Below are 6,479 nucleotides of genomic sequence, written 5' to 3'. Positions count from 1 at the left end.
ATTAACATGAAACTGCGCATGTGTATATGAATGTGTATATCAGGCTTCTTTCAATGCTATGAACGTTTGTGGAATGAATGAATGAACTGTGTAAAATATATCTGGAAAACAAATTGGGCAATAAAAGCAATTTTGTGTGTGTGTGTGTTAAAGCATTAGGGTTATGGAAAGCTTAAAATAATTTTCATGACCCTAGTTAAATATTTCTTAAATAATAGTATACGCACATTTTCCTTGCTCCCTGTAGACACTTTCCCCAACCTGCCTTTTTTGGAATAGGAGCCCCTATAGATGCTCTGGAAAAAGAAATGTTTTATGGTCAAATTAAGATTGGAAAATGCCAAAAATCAAAAGTCACAGTGAGATTCATTTTAAAAACAGAACTCCTGGGGCACCTGGGTGGCTCAGTGGGTTGAGCCTCTGCCTTCGGCTCAGGTCATGATCTCAGGGTCCTGGGATCGAGTCCCGCATCGGGCTCTCTGCTCAGCAGGAAGCCAGCTTCCTCCTCTCTCTCTCTCTGCCTACTTGTGATCTCTCTGTGTGTCAAATAAATAAATAAAAATAAAAAAAAAACCAAAAACAAAAACAGAACTCCTGGTTCCACACCCACTCCTCAGCAAGGTCTGCTCCAAAATGACAGGTTCATGTTTCTGGTTGCCCACGCCCAGTGCCTTTAAAACACCCTGGATTCCTCTCTTTTTCTCGATTGTGGCCCATCTGAAAATCCTACCATCCCTGTCTTCAAAATATGTTTGAGATCCAATCAGTCCTCCCTATTTCCACTGCCACCATCCTGATCCAAGCCCCGTCTCCCTCCTGGTCTCCTGGACTCCACCCTGCGCCCTACAGTCTGTTTTCCCACCCTGCTAGCACTGAGGTCTAAGGTTGGATCTAAGGGGTGCGACCAGTCAGCAGAGAGGCAACACCAGAGCCCCTCTGCTCTTCTAATCCAGTTTGGGTTCATTCTGCCCACTGGGAGATAGCACCTGCAGCCTGGACCCAGCAGGGCCACTGAGTGGTCAGCTCTGGGGGCTCGCAAGTGTGTTCTGGTCAGAGCTGAGAAACTGCCCCTGCCCTCTGCTCTCTGCTTGGAAAGCTCTGCAAGCTCTGCCTGGAAAATCCTCTGCTCAGACCTCCCAGGGAACTGTGGGTCAGGACTTCCTGTGGACCCTTAGGATGACAAATGACCCAGATTCAAAGGAACCCACCGACCTTCCTTAGTTACTACACGGGTGGGTGTAGTGGTGGGTGGGAAACATGAGCGTTTCTGGGTCTCTCCTCTTGTTGGGTGTAGGCTGGGCCATGGTCCTGATCATACTGTTTTTTTGTTTGTTTGTTTGTTTTGCTTTTTTTTTTGTTTGTTTTTAATTTGACAGAGATCACAAGTAGGCAGAGAGGCAGGCAGATAGAGATGGGGGAAGTAAGCTCCCCGCTGAGCAGAGCGCCCGATGCAGGGCTCGGTCCAGGATCCTGGGAACATGACCTGAGCTGAAGGCAGAGGCTTTAACCCACTGAGCCACCCAGGCACCCCCTGATCATACTGTTAACAGTTAACATCCACCCAGTACTTACTCGCTCTAGGCAATTTTCTAATATTAGTGCACTTAAATCTCATTACAACAATGATTAATACCCTTATAAATGGCAGAGCCAGGCCTTCAAGGTGAGGTGGCCAGGTTCCAGAAGCCAAGTTCTCAACCACTGGCTGCGGGGCTTCTCACTGCTTTCATTCTCTTTATCTTTTCAGGCTTCAGGGCTCAGTCTGTGCTAAGTCAGCTGCCTCAATGTCGGGGTCTCTGAGAGACATGGTAACCATATCCTGCACAGGAAACAGCAGCAACATTGTGGGATGTACCTTAAACTGTACCAGCAACTTCCAGGTCTCCAAAGTCCTCACCTACAAGAACAACAATCAGCCCTTAGGAGTCTGGACTGGTTCTCTGGTTCCAAGTTTGGCATCATGGCCCTCCTATCACTGGACTCCAAGCTGAGGACAAAGCTAGTTTTTTTTTTTTAATTTTTTAAATTTAATTTTGGTTTTTTAAAGATTTTATTTATTTATTTGACAGACAAAGATCACAAGTAGGCAGAGAAGCAGGCAGAGAGAGAGAAGGAAGCAGGTTCCCTGCTGATTAGGGAGTCCGACGAGAGGCTTGTTCCCAGGACTCTGGGATGATGACCTGAGCTGAAGGCAGAGGCTTTAACCCACTGAGCCACCCAGGCGCACCATAGTTTTGTTTGTTTGTTTTTTAAAGATTTTATTTCTTTATTTGACACAGAGAGAGCACAAGCAGGGGGAGCAAGCAAGCAAGCAGAGACAGAGGGAGAAGCAGGCTTCCCACGAAGCAAGGATCCCTATGCGGGACTGGATTCCAGGACCCCAGGATCATGACCTGATGTGAAGGCAGACGCTTAACTGACTAAGCCACCCAGGTGCCCCGACAAAGCTAGTTATTACCGTCACTCCTATAATATCACATTTAAGCCTGCATGGCTCAGAGCTCCAGACCCTAAAGTAAGTGGGACACAAAACTTTTGGCTCTTATAGCACATCATGACATCTGCTGGGTAAATTTTACTTTCTTGTCACTGAGATGGTTTGTAAGTCAATTCTGGCATTTTTGTGTTTTTAGTATTTATACCATATGTATGCCCGCTCCACGTACATCTCTGTCTTCATGGGGGATGGTGGCATATTGATAACTGTGGCCTTTATACTTGCAAGTCAGTTTGGCTGGACCTAAACTCCTTCACTCATGTTTTCCTTCCTTGAATATCTTAAATATGTCATTCTAGTTTCTTCTGGTATCAAATGTTGCTCTCAATAAGTCTAATCATCTGATTTTTCTTTCTCTTGTGTGTTTTTTTTTTTTTTTTGCCTCAATGCCCCAAGTCTATTTCTTTTTCTTTTACGTTTATTGATTTTATCAGAATACATCTTCGTGTTTGTAACTGGGATGTTTTCTCACATTCACTGTTTCCCTTGGAATATATGGTTTCAAAGATTTTTTTTTTCAAATTTAAGACAAGTTTTCTTGAATCTGTACTTTTTGTACTTGACTTTGTCCTATTCTCTTGTCTTGGTTTTCCTTTTAAGGGTCTCCTATTATACAGGTGTTGGATCCTTTTAATATGTGTGTGTGTGTGTGTGTGTGTGTGTGTGTGTGTGTGTGTATGTGCGCACCTATCTTCTAAACTTGTAACTTTTTTCTCAAATGTGTTTTGTTAGTCTATTTTATATACTTGAGAGACAAGAATACAGGTGGGAGACTTACATGACCTGTTCTCAACACTTCCTACACAGCAGTCATCAAAAATCAAGGTGCTGGTGTAAGGAGAAAGACAGATCAAAGAAATGTAATAGAGCTTCCAGTCAAGGACAAACATATATAATATCAATTCATTTTTCACAAAAGCACCAGAGCAATTAATAAGAGAAAGCAAACTCTTTTCCATAAGTGGTGCTTGAAACAAACTTCAACTCCCAGAGACTAAAAAAAGTTAATGTAAAATGGATAGACAGCAAAGGGCAGTCATCATAAATGTACACATGATGATTCCATTAATTTTTAAAAAGATTTTATTTACTTATTTGACAGATCATAAGTAGGCAGAGAGGTGGGGGGAGGAAGCAGGCTCCCCACTGAGCAGAGAGCCAGATACGGGGCTCTATCCCAGGACCCTGAGATCATGACCTGAGCCGAAGACAGAGGCTTTAACCCACTGAGCCACCCAGGTGCCCCTCCATTCATTTTTTTATAAAAGATTTTTATTTATTTATTTGTCAGAGAGAGAGAGAGAGAGAGAGCACGCACAAGCATGGGGGAAAGGCAGAGGGGGAAGCAGGCCCACTGCCAAGCAAGAAGCTGGATGCAGGACTTGATCCCACAATCCTGGAATCATGACCTGAGCCAAAGGCAGATGCTTAACTGAGCTACCCAGGCATCCCTGATGACTCCATTCACATACAAACACCTATGTTGGGCCGCCTGGATGGCTCAGTGGGTTAAAGCCTCTGCTTTCGGCTTGGGTCATGATCCCAGGCTCCTGGGATCAAGCTCCACATTGGGCTCTGCTCACTGGGCAACCTGCTTCCCTTCCTCTCTCTCTGCCTGCCTCTGCCTACTTGTGGTCTCTCTCTGTCAAATAAATAAATAAAATCTTCAAACACCTGTGTTACCACCTTCCAGATGAGGACACAAAAATTTCCAACACTCCAGAAGGCGCTCTTAGCACCTGCCCTCATACTCTGCTGTTAGGGGTTGAATTTGCCCTGTGCTCTGTGTGTGTGTGTGTGTGTGTGTGTGTGTATGGGTGGGTCTACATGTGTGTTTAGTGTGAATTCAGGCTCCACACAGGAAGCAGCACCTGTAATTTCTTCTTGAAAGCAGCAGGAGGTGCTGTGGGTATATCCCTGATAGATGCTTAGGGCCTTGGCAACAAGACACCAACTCCAGGCTCCTTGGAAGCTCTGTGCTCCCAGGGGTCCAGAGCTGTCTTCCAGCCCCTCCCTAGGCCATCCTTCGCAGGACCATCTCCCAGGCAGAATGCAGGGAGGTCAGGCACAGCACGGAGGAGGGGAGCTGATTTGCACAAAGAGAACCTCCCTGTCTCACTGGGGTGATAGGAGAGACTGGAGGCTACTCATCTCCAGCTGTGGGGCCTCATAGGTGGGATTAGTATTAGGTCTTTAAATGCTTAGAAAAATTCAGTAGCAAAGCCATCTAGACATAGAATTTTCTTTGTGGGAAAATTTTAAGTTAAGAGATTCTATTTCTTTAGCAGATGCAAGAAATAGCCAAAACCTAGAAACAACTCAAAGGCACATAGGTGAGACTGAATGAATGATTCCCATGATGAATGTTACATAGCAGTGAAAATGAGTGATGTACAAGCAAGAACAGAGATAAATTTTAGTCATACAATGTTGAATGAAAAAGCACACTCCAGGGGCTTCTGGGTGGCTCAGATGGCTAAGTGTCTGCTTTTGGCTTGGGTCATGATCTTGCAGGTCCTAGGATGGAGCCCCACATCGGGCTCCCTGGTCACTGGGGAGTCTGCTTCTCCCTCTGCTCCTCCCCCTGCTCATGCTTTCTTTGTGTCTTTCTCTCTCTCTAATAAATAAGCAAAATCTTTTAAACACACACACACACACACACACACACACACACACACACTCTAAGAACATTAATACAGCCTGATATCCTTTTTGTATAAGTTCAGATACAATTAAAACTACACAGTAAATTATGCTGTTTAGGTAAACACACTGCTGTTCTCTGGAGGTTTGTGCCTCCCCTCTTCCCTGCTCATTCCCTATGTTGACATTCTAACCTCCAGAGATGATGATATTAGGAGGTGAGCCTTTGGGAGATGTCTGGGTTGTAAGGGTAGAGCCCTCACAAAGGGAATTAGTGTCTTATATATCCCTATCCCCTTCCACCACGTGAGGACACAGTAAGAAGCTGTGAGCTATGAACCCTGCTGGTGCCTTGATCTTGGACTTCCCAGCCTCCAGAACTGTGAGCAATACATTTCTGTTGTTAAAAGCTACCCAGCCTCTGGCATTTTGTTATAGCAGCCTGAACAGATGAAGATACATATCTGTTATATTATTTGTGATAAAGAAGAAAATGATAAACATAAAATTCAGAAATGTGGCGGGATGGGTAGGGGTCTGGAATAGGGGGGGACACAGAAGAAGACGTAAGCAATTCCAGTTCTCGGGTTAGACGGTGGGCTCACAGGGCTTCACTGTGTTCTTTTAATTATTTATTTATTGTTTATTTATGAGAGAGAGAGAGAGTGAAAGAGCAGGGAAGGAGCAGAGTGAGAGGGACAAGCACACTCCATGCTGAGCACGGAGCCCAATTTGGGGCTCAATCTCATGACCCTGAGATCATGACCTCCACTGAAATCAAGAGTTCAGTGGTTAACCGACTGCACCACTCAGACACCCCAAGCCCTCACTGTAGTCTAACATACAAATAAATAAAAGAGGAGAAAAGGAAAAGAACCCTTTCATTATCAGTCCTAAACATAATGAGAAAAGAAGACAGCAGCTACCCAAGGGCACCGGCTGGCTCTATTAGTAGAGCATCCAACTCTTGATCTCAGGGTTGTAAGTTTGAGCCCCATGTTGGGTGTAGAGATTACTTAAAAATAAAATCTAAAAAAAAAAAAGAAAGAAAGAAAGAAGAAAAGAACAATCCATCACCAACAAGTGAGTTTCATTCCACAAATTGAAAAGGAGTTCAGTGTTAGGAATTTATAATTAATTCCACATTAGTAGCTCAAAGGAGAAAACCCATAAGCTCATTATGGAGGGGAAAATACATTTTAAAGATCAGAAATGACAGCAAGGATGAATCTTGGTTGGTTATGGTTTATTAAAGCTGGAAATGGTTTAAATCAGTGCTGTCCAATAGAAATAGAATGTGAGCCACAAATGAGAGCCACATCTATAATTTTACCTACAT

This window comes from Mustela nigripes, chromosome 8 (genome assembly GCF_022355385.1).
Source record: "Mustela nigripes isolate SB6536 chromosome 8, MUSNIG.SB6536, whole genome shotgun sequence".
NCBI classification, from domain to species: Eukaryota; Metazoa; Chordata; class Mammalia; order Carnivora; family Mustelidae; genus Mustela; species Mustela nigripes.
The sequence above is the reverse complement of the archived record's forward strand: the minus strand, read 5'-3'. Positions refer to the sequence as shown.